This window comes from Triticum urartu, chromosome 3A (assembly GCF_056163025.1).
Source record: "Triticum urartu cultivar PI428250 chromosome 3A, HENAU_Tu73, whole genome shotgun sequence".
Taxonomy (NCBI): domain Eukaryota; kingdom Viridiplantae; phylum Streptophyta; class Magnoliopsida; order Poales; family Poaceae; genus Triticum; species Triticum urartu.
Window position 1 is genome coordinate 438,721,307 of NC_141875.1, and position 17,398 is coordinate 438,738,704.

Sequence of the window (17,398 nt, forward strand, 5' to 3'; positions counted from 1 at the left end):
TCCTTCAAGTCATTCCTAGCCTGATTGGCTATATCATTATTGTGCTAAATTTTAACTGTGCTACCTGGTCCTTCTTCCCGGAGCACAATTTTTGGTGATGAGCTAAGCCTACATCGATCTTCCTCGTCATATCATTTCACCTTGAACAACAAGCTTGATTTCAAGTTTGTGTCATACCCGTGGTTCCAATAACCTTTCGCTTCATCATTAATTTGACTTGATGTCATCGCCGATCGATTACATCTTCATGAAATCTCTCGACAAGTGTGTCATGATCATCATCAACATTCTGAGCTCTTCCAGGATATCAATCGAATTCATGATGAGAAATACAATCCTTGCCCCTCGATGATTTGTGTTATCATCGACAACATTCTTGTCTTTTCCCCAACACAAACTTGTTCATATAATTTTGGAATTACATCCTTTTTGACATGTCAATGGATTGCAGCTGAACCCATCAGCCACATCGCCATCTATTTCCTGATAAAAATTTCATGAGATGTTCTAGAAATTCCCGATGGATCCGTTGTGAATCCAAGATCTGACCTTTACCTGATGACCATGTCAATGCTATCCTCAAGCATGATTGTGGTACTCAAACATCAACAAGAACATTGAAAGCATAATGCTAAATGTTTCTTGATCATTTATCCAAACACCGTTGTACGGGTAACATCATGAATTCCCTCGCCCCTTTACCTAATTCGTTATCTACTTACTATCCTATCATGGATATCATCCTCTGCTTGTCCTTGGGAAGGATATACTCCTGATAATTGTGTTTAACCACTTTTTCCTTTCCATTATTCTGATTAATATACTAATCATATTTTCCTTTCCATTCTTTTGTTTAACCTTTCCGGTAAACTAACTTATCTCGGTACAGATAATTTCCTACTTATGTAAACACCTTGGTGTACAATTTGTCAGTAAGACCCTGTTATTATTGTTGTTGGCGTTCCGGTAACCATGATGGACGAGAACTTTGCCTATTGGTCCGCCTCGTTCAATGAGCAGGAAAATGGTTCTCTTCGTCCCTCGCCCTTGGTACCAATGTTGTTGCCAACATAACTGACAGGTTATCCTCTACCATGCCTTGCTACCATCACCGTGCAATATGTCGGCGTCCTTCCTACTTTTTAACCACATGGTGGGCCCATAACCCACAGTTCCACAGGATCGAAACCTGACTCATGTACATCCTTGATTCCGAAGTATCCTTTTTCACTTGCCTTCGTATGTAATTCATGAGCCACCTTCCTAGTGATCTATTCTAGTATCAGACGCAATAATTTTTGTTGTTGTTGCTCTGAACCCCTTTCACCTTTTGATTAGGCATCGAATGATTGCCTGACCGTTAAAACTTCTCATGGTACCTTCATACTTTGCTCTCGATGTTTTATTAAGTTTCAACTCGAGAGATACTTCTGCCTCATTCCTTGAATTGTTCATCAGATAATTAACCCTATAAGGGTCCGTTCTCCCTCGTCGCCTACTAGGTCGCCCCGACCTAAACCCTAACCCTAACGCCCCCAGTTCCCCTCTCCTTTGCGCCGCTCCTCACTCCCCCATCATCCCGAGTGCCTCCGTCGCTGCTCGCCGTCATAGCCGCGGCAACCGACCTCGCCTTGCCTCGCTGACTTGTCCAACAGCTCTGCCGTCGTCGACTTCCTCGCCCTCGTCCACGAGTGCAAGCCGGGGAGCACCGCAGGCAGCGGATCGAGCCGCCCTCCTTCCGCCTATGCTCCGGCGATCCCCTTCGACTCCGGCGACGCCTGCTGCTGCTACTAACCTTCCAGGGGCTTTACGTAGCCGCCCGGTGAGCCTGGCCTATCTCCCCTCCATCTTCCCGCCATTGTTGCGCCCATAGGTGTCGTTCCCCACATGTCCAAGCTCGCCTTTGCCGAGCTCGTAGCCGGCCATGTTCCGGTGACCGAACGCCCACGCAAGTGTGTCCATCATGCTCGCCCTCACGTGTAGACGCCGTACGTACTCAGCACCGCTCGTTTTGCTCGCCGTTGCGCCGTTTGCAAGCTAGCCGTGCCTCGGGTCTCTGCCGTCCATGTTGCCGGCGATGACTCCGGCCATCCCTGCTCGCATCACCACCCGTGTTGGACATAGTGTTCTCCACTCGTTCGAACACAAGTCACGACGCGTGTTTTGGCCTGCTGTAGCAAAAGTCCTGATGAACTCCGGTGAGCAACCGCCGCGGACGCGCTCGCCGGAGCTCCTCCGACGTCGGCCCTGACCTGGCGTGGCATGGGGCCCGCCTAGTGCCGCTGACAGTGGGCCCCCGCGCCTCTGATTGACCGCGTTGAGCACGATCAACGCGGGGTACTATTCCCCAACCACTGACATATAGGCCCCACCACCTAATTAGGTTAGTCAAACGTTTTTAAAAGTAAACTTAATTAGTTAAAACCCGATTAGTCACTGACATGTGGGGCCCAGCTTCTAATTAGCCTCAGTTTAGTTAAATTTAAACTTTTGTTAGTCCACTCTCTATGATAGGTGGAACCCACTGGTCAGTTTGACCTGGTCAGCCGTCCTGTTGACTGTTGACGTCACAATGATGTCATGCTGATGTAGTATTTCTTTTCTGTTAATTTAATTAATTCCAGAAAATGTTTAAATTTTTAGAAATTCATAGAAAATAAACCGTAGCGCGGATGGAAAAATTTTATACATGAAACTTGCTCAGAACGACGAGACGAATCCGAATACGCAGTCCGTTCATCTGTCACATGCCCCTAGCATGCTGAACATGGAACATTCCCCCTCTGGTCATCTGTCTGACACAGGTCCGGAACTGGGAAAACATTCCCGGTTGACTTCCCCTTTCACCGGTATCGTGTAGCACTACATTAGAACACTCCTAGCGCTGCGTATTGCCACGTTATGCCTTGTGATGCTTTGTTTGCTCTGTATTTACTATTTCTCCCGCCTCTTCTCTTCGGTAGACCCCGTGGCGGCTGCCGATGCCGCTGTGATCGACTACGTCACCGACGACCCCTCCTTCTTGTCCGAGCAACCAGGAAAGCCCTCCCTTTGATCATCCCGATATCGCCCATTCCATTCTCACATGCTTGCATTAGATTTTGCTACTGTTATTGATTGCTCCTATTATGATGCATAGCCTGCCTTTGTAACCTGCTCATTGTACCTTACCTGCTTATCCTAAACTTCTTAGTATAGGTTGGCTAGTGACCCATCAGTGACCCCCACCTTGTCCTTGTTGCCCTTGCTTCATCATCAAAGACCAGTTCAACGGGATCAAAGACCAGAGCCCGACACCTCACTTCACGCCCCTTTTGTTGCTCGACTCTGCAGAGTTACCTTTGAGTGCCGAGGGTGGAACCTCATACATCACTCCTGATGAGATCTCTGTAGTGTAGCTATCCGGTCATGGTCATCGAGGGTGATTTCCTCCTTAACCACTTCCGATACGGCTTTGTCGTGCAACCCCTCAAGTGTGAACCTAGAGGGTGGATCCTCTTACGTTCACCTTGATGATTACATCAAGTGGAATTCATCGGGGGTGATTCCTTGGGTTTTCCCCTTGGTGTTAGACACACGGTTACTATGGTTACTATGACTTTACACTGAGCCCTGTTACTAAAGACGGGTCGACCCTAAGGGGTACCCGTGCGAGCATATTTGCGAGTGATGAGGAGTCAGGTTGACCTGGCGGGTGCCCGCGAGATTCTTACGAGTCGTGGCCGGGCATTCTTAGCCCTTGCCGCAAGTCCTCGAGACGGGGCGACGGGGTCACATCTTTCATGAGTCTCTGCTTCTAACCACGCGTTCCGGTATCATCATAGATGTCGTGGGCTCCTACTTCTATGACAAAAAATCATGACAGAAAATGGGCCTTTCGTCCTGGGCGGGCCGGAGATGCAGCTGCATGACATTCTTTGGGCCGTCCATGACGGAAAAAACCGTGGTAGAAGCGAGGGGGAGGAAAATTTCGGGGAGTTCCCGGTTACGGTGGGAGGTCGGGGGCCGAGCGATGCGTGTTTCTCTCGTACACGTACGCGTGTGTGTGCGAGGCGTTGGCTCTAACTGAACCCGAGCGAGGCGTTGGGCTCTAACTGAACCCGAGCGATTGCACTGCAGGCTACGCGTTACTGAACCCGAGCGATCGATCGATGGCTGTTAACTGAACCCGATCGAGCGATTCCTTCTCTATTGCTGCTAACTGAAGCCGATCGATGCTGCGTCTGGATGAACAGTGAGCGTTGCGGGGGGGGGGGGGGGGTTGGATGAACAGTTCCCAGTGGGGGTGGATGAACAGGACCCCGTGATGTTGCCTCTGGATGAACAGGACCCCGATCGATCGAGCCGGTTGGGGCTGGATGAACAGGACGCTGTGGAGGGCTGGATGAACAGGACCACCCCGTGGCAGGCAGGATGAACAGTAGATGGTGGAGGGCGGGATGAACAGTAGCCCGTGGAGGGGTGGTTGAACAGGAGCCCGTGGAGAGGGCTGGTTGAACAGTAGCCGGTGGAGTAGCGCGCGGTGGAGGCTGGATGAACAGGAGCCCGTGGATGAACAGTCGCAGGTGGAGGCTGGAGGAGGTCGACGGTGGTTGAATAGTAGCTCATGGAGGCTGGAGGGGGTCGACGGTGGAGATGAACAGTATCCCGTGGAGTCCCGTTTTGCGGTACGCCACACCCCTCCCGATGAACAGGACCCCCGTTTCGACCGTAGCGCTCCAACACAAGTCCGTTTCGTCCGTTTTGCGGTACGCCACACCCCTCCCAATCAACAGGACCCCCGTTTCGACCATAGGAGGTCCGTTTCCTCCATTTTGTGGTACGCCAGACCCCTCCCGATCAACAGGATCCCGTTTCAAACGTGGCCGGTCGAACACAAGGCCGTTTCCTCCGTTCTGCGGTACGCCAGGCCTCGTTTCCATTGCCTGTTCCGTCCAAGCCCTCCTAATGAACACGACGCATTCCGTTGCCTCCCCATGAACACGACACATTCCGTTGCCTCCCCATGAACACGACGCATTCCGTTGCCTCCCCATGAACACGACGACGACGCTATTTCTCCGTTCTGACCCAGCCATGTACACGAGCCCTGGCCGTACGTATGCGCGAGTAGGCGTTCGAGACCCCGCCCGTATGTACACATATGTGGCCGTATTTTCTTTCTTGCACCCTGGCCGCTGTACATACGTGTACATGCTACGTGCGCGCCTCTACTACGACACGTGCATGCCTCTACATCGACCAGTATATATGTACGTACATGTTCGCAACCAGAATGACAATGCTACGTACGCTTCGACCAGGTGGGTCCCGACTGTCAGGCACTTCCTTGTGTGCGAAGATGTAGCTGGTGGGTCCCAGCAGTCAGGGGGGAAAAATACGGTGGCCTATCCGGTGGGTCCCGCTGTCAGGTGGAGGAATAATTATTTTGCATGTAATAAGGAGGCACTTCTTTGCTGCGGCCGTGGACCCAGCTGTCAGCCTCTCCACGTACTGTCCACGTCCAAGGGAAGCCATTCCTTGACCACGTTGACCACGCCGCACCGAGAGCACCAGGGTGGTGGACGACGGTGAGGCCTAGGAAGGGGACGACGCGGAGCCTGGGAAGACGCGGCAGTGGATGCCCACGCGTAGAAGAGTATGAGGGTTCACTGGTTCGCTGCTGTGTAAGGCTGCCGTTGCCACAGAATAACAGGGGGCGTGGGTGAGTAGAGGGATGGCCTGGCCAGCGGTGGGAGTAGTAGGGGGCGGCGAGGCCTCCGCCGCATAGCAGCCGGCCACAGGAGGCAGGAGCACGAGGCACGACCGGCACTGGTTTGGGCGGCTGGAACAAGAAGACCAGAGGTTGAAGAAGCACTACGGCCGTTGGATGGACATCGTACGGTCACTGGAGCTAGAATCGTGCATATTGACTAAGTTGACAAAGCCCTCCGTCCCCGTCAACTTAGTAGGCCCACAAGTCAGCCTGCCACTATACTGGGTCCCAGCTAACAGGGGGAGTATTCCTTTTTTTGTGCGTAATAAGGAGGCACTTCCTTGCGTGCGAAGATATAGCTGGTGGGTCCGAGCTGTCAGCGGCGATAACGTTTTTTTTTGCGAAATACAGAGGCCCTTTCAGTGGGTCCCTGATGTCAGGTGGAGGAATCATTATTTTGCGCGTAATAAGGAGGCATTTCCTTGCGTGCGGCCATGGACCCAGCTGTCGGCCTCTCCACGTAAAGTCCACTTCAGATGCATGTCGGTCGTTGACCACGTTGACCAGGCCGCGCCGAGAGCACCAGGGCGGTGGACAACGGCGAGGCCTAGGAAGGGGACGACATGGAGGCAGGGAAGACTCGGCAGTTGTTTCCCACGCGGAGGGGAGTACGACTGTACGAGGGTTTACTGGTTCGTCTGCCGCGCCGGAGAATAACAGCAGGTGTGGGTGAGTAGAGGGATGGCTAGGCCAGCGATGGGAGTACGGTCGGGCAGTGAGGCCTGCGCGGCAGCACAGCCGGCCGCGAGGAGGAGGGAGCAGGCAGTCCCGCCGGCGCTTGTTTGAGCGGCTGGAGCAGGAAGAGCTGAGATTGAAGAAGCACGACGGTCGTTGGATGGACATCCAACAGTCAGTGCTTGTGCGTCAACCTTTTTTTAGGAAAGCCTCAAATCTGTGGAAAATAGCATACAGCCCATCTGCCATTATTTCTAATAATTTACAACCCATTTGCTAATTCTTAAGGTTTTTTTGGAGCCCGTATTATTTTTGTTAGCATTACAGCCCATATTGTGGCAACTGTTCAAAAATTATACGAAATTTTGCATATTTCGGTGCGGTCCGAACTGTTTTTAATCCTGAAATTTCGACTCACATTCAAACTGATTTTAAAAATAAATGTATATCAATATAAAATCCAACAAATTCTCCACGCATAAAAATTAATGTAATTTAAAATCTTGAAATGAAAAAAAGATATTTGAAACTAATTGCCGGTTTGATGTGTTTTAAAAATTTACAACCCATTTCTCATTACTGATGGGCCATTTTCTCGGCCAGCCGAATGAAAGCTCTCCCCGTCTTGAAAGAATTGCAGCCCAACAGGCCTGACAAAGCGACTTACTTGGCAAATCACAAAAAAACTGGGCTGTGGTCATGGACCCAGCTGTCAGCCTCTCCACGTACAGTACTCTTCCGATGGAAGTCGTTCCTTGACCACGTTGACCACACCGCGCGGAGAGCACCACGGCGGTGGACGACGGCGAGGCTTAGGAAGGGGACGACACGACAGTGGAAGCCCGCGCGGAGAGGACTATGAGGGTTCACTGGTTCGGCTGCGGTGTGAGGCTGCCGTCGCCGCAGGGCCTGGCCAGCGATGGGAATAGTAGGGGGCGGCGAGGCCTCTGCGGCAGCACAGTCGGCCACGGGAGGCAGGAGCATGCGGCACGATCAGCGCTGCTTTGGGTGGCTGGAGCAAGAAGACCAAGGTTGAAGAAGCACTACGGCCGTTGGATGGACATCGTACGGTCACTGGAGATAGAATCGTTCATATTGACTAAGTTGACAAAGCCCTTCATCCCCGTCAACTTAGTAGGCCCACAAGTCAGCCTCCCAGCAAGGTGGGTCCCAACTAGCCGGGGGAGTATTCATTTTTTTGTCCGTAATAAGGAGGCACTTCCGGTGGGTCCAAGCTGACAGTGGGGGGAACATTTTTTCGCGAAATTCGGTGGCCTGTCCGGTGGGTCCCAGCAGTCAGGGGGAAACGATTTTTTTCGCAAAATACTGGTGGCCCGTCCGGTGGGTTGCCGCTGTCAGGTGGAGGAATAATTATTTTCCGCGTAATAAGGAGGCACTTCCTTGCGGCTGCCGTGGACCTAGCTGTCAGCCTCTCGATGTACAGTACTCTTCCGATGGAAGTCGGTCGTTGACCACATTGACCACGCCGTGCCGAGAGCACCACAGCGGTGGACGATGGTGAGGCCTAGGAAGGGGACGACGCGCAGCCGTGCAAGACGCGGCAGTGGATGCCCACGCGGAGAGGAGTACGAGCGTTCACTGGTTCGGCTGCGGTGTGAGGATGCCGTCACCACAGAATAACAGGGGGGTGTGTGAGTGGAGGGATGGCCTGGCCAGTGGTGGGAGTAGTATGGGGGCGGTGAGGCCTCCGCGGTAGAACAGCCGGCCACAGGAGGCAGGAGCAGGCGACACGACCGGCGCTGCTTTGGGCGGCTGGAGCAAGAAGACCAGAGGTTGAAGAAGCACTATGGCCGTTGGATGGACATCATACGGTCACTGGAGTATTGACTAAGTTGACAAAGCTCTCCGTCCCTATCAACTTAGTAGGCCCACAAGTCAGCCCAACAATATGGTGGGTCCCAGCTAGCAGGGGGGTATTCATTTTTTGGGCATAATAAGGAGGCACTTCCTTGCGTGCGAAGATATAGCTGGTGGGTCCAACCTGTCAGCGGGGGGAACATTTTTTTCACAAAATACAGAGGCCCTTCCTGTGGGTCCTAGCTGTTAGGTGGAGGAATCATTATTTTGCGCGTAATAAGGAGGCATTTCCTTGCGTGCGGTCGTGGACCCAGCTGTCAGCCTCTCCACGTACAGTCCAGTTCCGATGGATGTCGTTCATTGACCACGTTGACTAGGCCGCGCCGAGAGCACCAGGGCGGTGGACAACGGCGAGGCCTAGGAACGGAACAACACGGAGCCAGGGAATACTCGGCAGTTGTTTCCCACGCGGAGGAGTACGAGGGTTTACTGGTTCGTCTGCCGTCGCCGGAGAATAACGGCAGGTGTGGGTGAGTAGAGGGATGGCTAGGCCAGCGATGGGAGTACGGTGGGGCCGCGAGGCCGGCACGGCAGCATAGCCGGCCGCGGGAGGAGGGAGCAAGCAGTCTCGCCGGTGCTTGTTTGAGTGGCTTGAGCATGAAGAGCAGAGATTGAAGAAGCACGACAGCGTTGGATGGACATCCAACAGTCACTGCTATCGTGTGTTGACTAAGTTGACAGGGCGTTGCGTGTGCGTCAACCTTTTTTATTTATGAAAGCATACGCATCAACATGTAGTAGGCGCACAAGTCAGCCTCAAATCTATGGAAAACAGCATACAGCCCATCTGCCATTATTTCTAATAATGTACAACCCATTTGCTAATTCGTAAGAATTTTTTTGGAGCCCATCTTCTTTTTGTTAGCATCACACCCATATTGTGGCCACGGTTAAAAAGTATATGAAATTTTGCATATTTCCGTGCGGTCAACTGTTTTTAATCCAGAAATATCGATTCACATTCAAACTATTTTGAAAAATAATTTATATAAATATAAAATCCAAATAATTATCCATGCATAAAAATCAATGGAATTTAAGATCTTGTAATGAAAAAAAAATTGAAACTAATTCCCAGTTTGATGTGTTTTAAAAATGTACAGCCCATTTCTGGGCAAACCAAATGAAACTCTCCTCGTCTTGAAAGATTTGCAGCCCAGCAGGGCCGATAAAGCAAGTAGGCCTTGTTTGGGTATTTCTTTAAAAAAATAGAATTGGGCTAGCCATTTTCAGCAAGAAAAAAACACAACTGGGCTCATGATGTGGTAAACATAAATAAAACCCTGGCTAGACGGGCCACAACCCCCGCACAGCCCCATTGTTACCTTGATCCGTCGCTAAAACTAGTATAAATAACAGTTGCTTGTTCTTAAAAAACTGCGCAACTTGTTGGGTCCCTGGTGTCAGCCGCTCGTAGTGTAATTCTCTCGTTTATTGACTACGTTGACAATGGCGTGAGCCCCAGATGTCCAACCATTAGGAGGAACCATATTTTTGGGCTTGTACTATAGAGGCACTTGCTTGCGTACTGCCATGACGCTGGTGGGTCCCTACTATCATCCTCTCCACGTACAGTCATCTCCTTGTTCCTCTCGGTTGTTGACGACGTTGACAACGCAAGAGGGCGGCGCACCGCTCACGGCAAGCGAACCAAGGCCGCAAGGCGGAGGACGACGACGAGGCCTCGGACGGAACGAACAGGAGCCGTTGAAAATGCGTCGGTCCAGTCGCAGGCGGAGGGGAGTACGAGGGTTGACTGGTTCAGGCGCGGGTGCGTGTTGGGGCTGACGTCGCCGGAGAATAACAGGACGTGTGGGGGAATAGAGGGAGGGACTGACCAACGTTGGAGGGTACGTACGGTAGGGCGGCGGAGGCGGCGCCAGCCATGAGAGGCGGGAGCAGGCGGAGCCGATGGGGTGGTTTGGTTTGGGCGATTGGAGGAAGAAGAAGACAAGAGATAGAAGATACACGACAGATGTTGGATGTCAATCCAACAGCTGGCAGGCAGAATTGTTTGTTGACTGGCTAGTAAGTCGACACCACCTTGGATAGGCTATTTCCTCGCGGGTCCCAAATGTCAGAATCCAAATCTGTCACGGTCATGCAGCCTTTCCTATGAAAATTTATAGCCCATTTGATGTGCTAGTTCGAAATAAGTTTGTGGGTGCTGGTGGGGGCTAATCACTTGGCTTCTGTAATGCACAGTGAGCTCAAGTAGCCGGCGAGAGTGATGTTATTTCCCTTGGTTTGGATTTGTTACAATATTTCACTCTAAATTAAACGAATGGCAAGCCATTTGCCTTGTTTCAAAGAAAATATGACAGTCACAGCCGAGTTGAAAAGGGCAGGAACATCTAACTCCAGCTTACAAACTGTACAAAAGCATGAGGGTTAATTGTTCATCAGGTTTACAAAAAAACTAGATTGAAAAGGGCAACAACATCTAACTCCAGCACTGTTTTCGGTAGTCATAGTCAAATGGATCGGTCAGGTCCATAGAATGAACATCCTGGGTCATAAAATTTACTGGATTTTAACCACAATATGTTGTAAATAGAAGCCCGGCACGTTCAGAAGCTCTTTTGCCCACCTGAAACTCCTTTTTTTGCTCTTCGACATACCCATCTGTCAAAACCATGCTGCTGATAAACTTAAGCCTGATGGACAATAGTAACCTCGCATTCAGCAGGAAGAATGTGACAAATCTTGTGTATGCACGGTTGGCTACATATCGGTCTAGCGTTATTGTCTTCAATCGAATCTCATGAGAAGTGAGAAAATCCCGATGCTTACGAATCCGCCATTGGTTATAACTTTCTTACCCCGTCCTGTTGCCTAAGTAGACATGAAGATTGAAAATAGTTAAGGTCTAAAAGAAGAGTATCGAAAGAGCAACAGCTGAACGGTTAATTCTAGTACACTATATGCGGGCTTCCAATGTGCGTGAAATTATCACCTTTATATACAACTTCTCCAGGCATGGAAAGCATTGCAGCAAGCCAATAATCTTGTTCAGATCAAAACTATTCATTTGGATATATAAGATCTTAACAGAATCCAGCACCATTGATAGGCCATCCATGGAGAAACTCTTCATTGAGCATAGAACATAATATTAGTACAAAATGTGTACTCCAAGATGATATATAAATTATGCACAGAAATTTAAAATGCAGCTTATGGTTACAAGTGTAGATGATAATATAAAGTACCTGAAAAACTGTGGAGCCAAACACCATATTGAAATGAGCACATAGATCATGTATTACACCCAAGGTCTCCAGTTTAGGCGCAGAGAGGACGGTTATTTGCAACGGTAAATAACTAGAATCAAGGATCAACCTTTGAAGTGAAGGGGCATCTTGGATGATGAGCTGCCTTTCGTCAAAAGAAATTACAATCCTTACAAGGTTAGGCGACTTTATTTGGAGACAACCGATTCTAACTGTGAAAATAAGCACCAAACACTCCAGCGCAGGGCAACTGGAGTGGATGATGCTGTGCAATGAGGCCTCCGATATATGAACCCGCACAAGTGAAAGTTTCTTGAGAAATGGGAGTCGAAGATTTAGTACCAGATTGTCTGTTAGGTAGAACTGCGCAAAGGTGGCGGTGTGGAGAGAGGACGAAAACCCCGAGATGGACATCGGTGCTGAGGGCACAAGTTCATGGCATTCGGTATGTGGTATGTGATTTCCAGGGGAATAGTAGAACTCAAGCAGCTGTAGTTCTGTGAATTCAGGGGATTCCAGCCAGGCGTCCACCGTGCAGGGCATGGTATGCTTGCTCAGGTAGCATGACGGGATGCAGAGGCTTTGCACGGAGCCCTGGTGGGAGGAGATGATGGCTCTGCGGATTTCAAAATCATTGAAGAGAGATAGCTGACGACAGTCGAGATTAAGGGGAACGGCGCGCCATAGAGGGCGCCATCGAATTGAGAGGACTTGGGTGCGCCATCAATCCTTGGTGGGGAGAAGCGAGATGATCTCCCCAAGGATGGCGTCCGGGAGATCGCTGATGCGGTCCACCCGAGATTCTACGGGTTCCTGGGATCCGGTGGGGGCGGGGTCGCCGCTTCTCCCCGCGCTGCCGGGTGCGGGATCTACAACAGGCGTCGCCGCTGGCGGGAGCCTCATCTTCTTGGCGCTGGGGTCAGCCGACTCCATTTTCCTCGAGGGCGTCGCGTCGCGCTCACAGATTTGAGCAGAGTAACGAATGACGAGCCTAGTTGTAGTGCGAGCGAAGAAGAAGGGGAGCTGGGGGTTTTCTGTTGGAGTGAGGAAGAAGGGGAGCTGGGGTTTTCTGTAGGAGTGAGGTGAGGAATTTGGGGGTACGAGTGGAGCGAGCTGACGTGAGGTGGGTGGGAGCGAGGAGGAAGAAGAGCACCCAGGTTTTTGAATTGATTTTACTATTTACTAGTGTGGATGGGCTGTTTTGTCTTGGGACCCGAGAAACAATTACTACTAGTACAGTGGAGACACTCTACAACTACCCAGAAAAACAATTACTACTAGTACAGTGGAGACACTCTACCGCTTCTGGCTGCTCCTAGGTCATTGAAACGTCTCCCTCTACTGAATGCCGTTATACTTTTGTTCACCGACATGCGGGCCATGCAGCACGCGGGCCCAAATGCCATCCACCAAATTAGAAGGTAGTATGCAGGCGGAGAGTCACCCTGGTCGTAGCGCGACAGTAACGAGCCATCGTATCACAAAACCCTACCTCCCCGCAGTCTAAGTTTGACGGACGAAGCAACCATCATTTCACTCTTCGCTGAATCCCCTTCTCCCTCACCGTCTTCAAGAAAGGCAACACTTGCATCTGCCACTGTTCTTCTCTCCGAACGAAGGGAAGGTAAGCGGATCCGTGATGTTGGTATATTTTTGTTCAGAGGAAAAAAAAGAACTTTTGCAAAGCACTAACCGATCCTCACTCTCTTTTTTGTTTCATTGTCATTGCGATTGTGTTTTCCTTTCAGTAGACTCCTAGTATTCATTAGTTTCATGATGGACCAAGGAGAACCAGGCAAAGATCTGCCAATATTGGAGCAGACGCGGGAGGCTGATTCCCACGAGACAGAGAGCTCCAAGAAGATGGAGGCAACCACCGAGGCGACCCTAGATACTGAGATGGTCAACGCCCCGTTTGAGGTTACAGCCCTCGCGGCACTGCAGGAGCAGTTTTCCCCCCTTCGAAGATGTGTCCCCCCCCCCCCCCCCGCTGAGCTGCCCAAGGTGATTTCCTTCTTTGCCGATCTTGATTGTGGTTTTTCATCTAAGTATGTGGTGAATTTTTTTAGGAAAGGAAGTATGTGGTGATTAATAATGCACAATTTTATTAGCTTCGATGCCATGGTATACGTAGTGGTTTAAATAACTTGTGTTTCTTATACTGAAAAGTAATTCAGAATTTGTTTTTGTTTCAATTAGAGCCCTGATGCAGACAAGGATTGTGTGGTTGTACATGTCACTCGCTATGAGGCGGACGACCTGAATATACACACTGGGAAAACAGAGTTCTTAGGCTGTTGGATCCTGGAAGCCATTTGCGGTTATACCAATGAAGAGTTGTATTCCAGCCTCACTGTTGTCAAGCGTGCTATCCAGGGTGTACTGAAGCACAAGAAGTTCAAAGCTACTCCTTCATTTGTGAGGAATACTGTTCTTGTCAAGCTTACGCAGGAAGATGACGTGGCATGCCTCCACAAACAAGTTTATCAGTGGCAAGGCCACAAGGTTGTCTTCATGAAGGTTCACAAGATTGAGCTACTGCGGGACGTCCTCGATGATGTTCATGGCAAGGTCCGTCTTGTGTCCAGCCCAAATTAGATCAAGGCATGAAATAGTTGCCCTAGCTAGTGTTTAATAGTAGTTTGGATTGTGTCTAATTATCTGAACCTTGCCTGTTATCGACCCCTCTGGGGCTATTACTCTGTTTGAATCCGTCTATGGGAATTGCTGCTACTTTTGTGTGCCCGTGAATCATGTGAGAACCATCGTAATTGTTGCCGAAACAGATGCGTCCTCACTAGTTTTTTCATGAATATGGCATGGTAAGACATAAGTTGTCACGGTTTATCATACGAGCAGTGTGTGTTTTGATGAAATAGAGCACTCATTCGAGACCATGTGCCGACGTATACATAAGTACTTGTAAACACTGTTGGTGCTACCCCACTTGTAAGCAGTTGTGCAAAACACGGCACATTGGCTCAGCTCGCTTCAACACTAGGCTATCGACCAGCTAACAATCAACAATCTGCTGTCTGACATATAAGCAACTATGTATCTTGTTACAGTGGTTCATGCAGTTAATTGAGGCCATAATGTAATAAATTCCAAACGTTCACACGCTAGTCCAGCTCTCATGTGGAATACTCACATTAAACTCGTCTTCATAAAAAAACTTGAAAAGCATAAGTTAAGCAATTTTATACATCTCAATGATTCATAGAACATAACAAACATATACTAGTTCACAGCAAAAGACAAAGTTGTGAGAAGGTTTACAAATTAGGAAAAAACAAGCAAGGCTTCTCTCTGAGCAAAGGGCCTCCCGGCAGGCTTAAATTTCCTGGAGTTCACTCTGGTTTTTTCTTGTTGCCACCATTCAGGGTTAGGTTCTCTCATTCCAGAATAACCAATTATAATTGTGGTATCAGCTAGAATGCTGAACTGAACCATGCAGTGTACTGACCAGCTGCCATGCTTGTGCATTCCACTAAATTTAAGCACTGCTATTTGCAGAAATAAGCAGACCACAATGCCTCTTGTCCGCGCACCTGTCCAAAAAACCACTGTGCAGCCGTGCCAGCTAGTCCTTGGTCCATGGATGAACTGGTAGAAAGTGCATTCCGGACTAGGATGCAGTTGTTTTTGCTCGTCCCTGCACTGCAATCAGGAAGTAAAACGTACGAATCAGCTTCTTTTAGATTGCGTTGGGCATTCTACCTTAGTTACTACCAATGTAGGGATACCTTGAAGACGGGAGGTTAGACGACGGCAGCGAGGGATAGCCATCTCATTTTGCACAGTTGTACTAAAACTGAGGTGTGTGCTTTTGATTGCGCGGATAGAAACGATACGGAGACAGACATCCCAAAACGATATGGAGACAGACATCCCTGTTTGCGCAAATAAGATATACGGTTGTTTAAACAGTGATAGATATTACTACTTTCCCCCGTTTCCTCTTAGAACCAAGTCCTAGATTCATGCTACAGCTTTCCCACTTTCTTCCCTGTTTGAACCAACGCTTTGAGTCGACTGTATGAAATAGCTTTACTTCTAATCTACTACTACTATAATGCGGCAGTTTTGAAATTGGATTTACCACTCCATCTTCGGTTCTCCCGCCCAAACAAGCATTGGCTCAAAATCCACCGTTCATTTCCCCTCTCATGCATATCACTGCCGTCCATCAAACAAAGGATGACATGATCTAACGGCTAAGAGCTACCGGATTCGCTCCCGCTCCTTGTGCACATGGCCGACTCTGCTCTCCAAGTAAACAAATAAAGAAGTCCCCGTTGAATCTGGATTGCACCTACTGAAGTTGAGAAATGTCTAGAAACTGCTGCCACCTCCTCACATGCAAGTACGACAAGTTGGCAAATAGCTAGCACATTTTGGTTCCCCGTTGTCACCTGGGAAATAAACACTCTACTACTAACTTATTTTTTTAGATTACTGTAAAAATGGATTTTTTAGATGCCGCTATACTGCAAAGTTTACACTGTTCACATAACATAACGTTGCATGGCTGATGCTAGCTAAAGTTTTATTCTGCTTCATCGAGAAATGTAATATTTTTATTATTCGCAGAAAAAGTGTAATATTTTATTTCAGTCATACAAAAGCTATACCTCAAGCTAATACAGGACATGAGTGTCTGTCAGACCTAAAAGACTTATTTAGTTGCACAAAATAGTCCATAAACATGCATGTAAACCATCAAACAACTCTGGAACTATACATTAGTGGAACCCAGGAAACAGCATATAATAAAACTACAACTTTTATCTTGTAATCAAATTCTTACTTGGAACTCAGTTTGATTTGTGCAAGTGATTTGCTTCTTATTTCAGAATAGTCCTTAGATCATGCAAACAAACACACTATGATATCTACTCAATATACGAGTACCCATTTCTCTCTCTAAAAAGAAGGTATATGAGTATCTATCATACAGAACATACGTGCAAAGCACGTGCCTTAGTAGAAGTCTAGGTGGCTTTGGAACAGCGGACGGAAGTAGAAAAGGATCCACACGAAGGGAGCTGGGGAAGTAGAGCAAGGCATGTTTTTAAGGAATATGTACCTGAGGGTCGTCGGCATGTCGCAAAGACGGCGTCGGGAGGCCGCATCTTGGCCACAATACCGCAGGGAGGAAGAAGGGGTCGGAGGCCCTCCCAAGCCAGCGCTCTCTCGAAGAGAACGGCACGGCCGCTGATCGGGACGCGCGGGCAGCCGCTGGTCTCCTCCCTCGCCGCCGATGACAGCGTGAACGATGCACCTACACCCCTGCCCCTGTCGAGGTTGTCCGGCCGGATTTGTGACCAGCCGTGAGCTGAGAGAGAGTGTGGCCACCTATGTGTTGCTTAGATCTGGAGAGCATGAGAGAGTGAATGAGAGGAACCCTAGTAAAGCAAGCGCTAAGGCTCTTGCTTTTATATATAGTGGAGTGATTTTGTTGTACCAGCTTCAAAAAAATGTGCTCCTACGTGTACCCGCGAGTGGGTGTGAGAGAACTAGTGCGTGCGTGCACCACTTCTCTTTGTGAGAGTGCAATATACTATGCCCAAAGAACGTTCGCCGCAAGAGTAATAGTACAAGTGTGTGACATGTGAGCTAAAATAAAATGTGCGTGCCATCTTTTGTTTTTTAGAAGTTCTGAGGGTAGGGTGTGAAGAGCATATATGTGTGTGACGTCTACCTGCAGATAGACGGTGGGTGCAACGTGCGAGTCTGCGAGAGGACTCGGGAGAGTCGTGACTCGTGAGGGTGCATGTGCGTGAGAGAGAGGGGGGCACGTATCAATGCAATGCATGTGTCCATAAATCATTATCCGACAAACGTTTGCCACAAG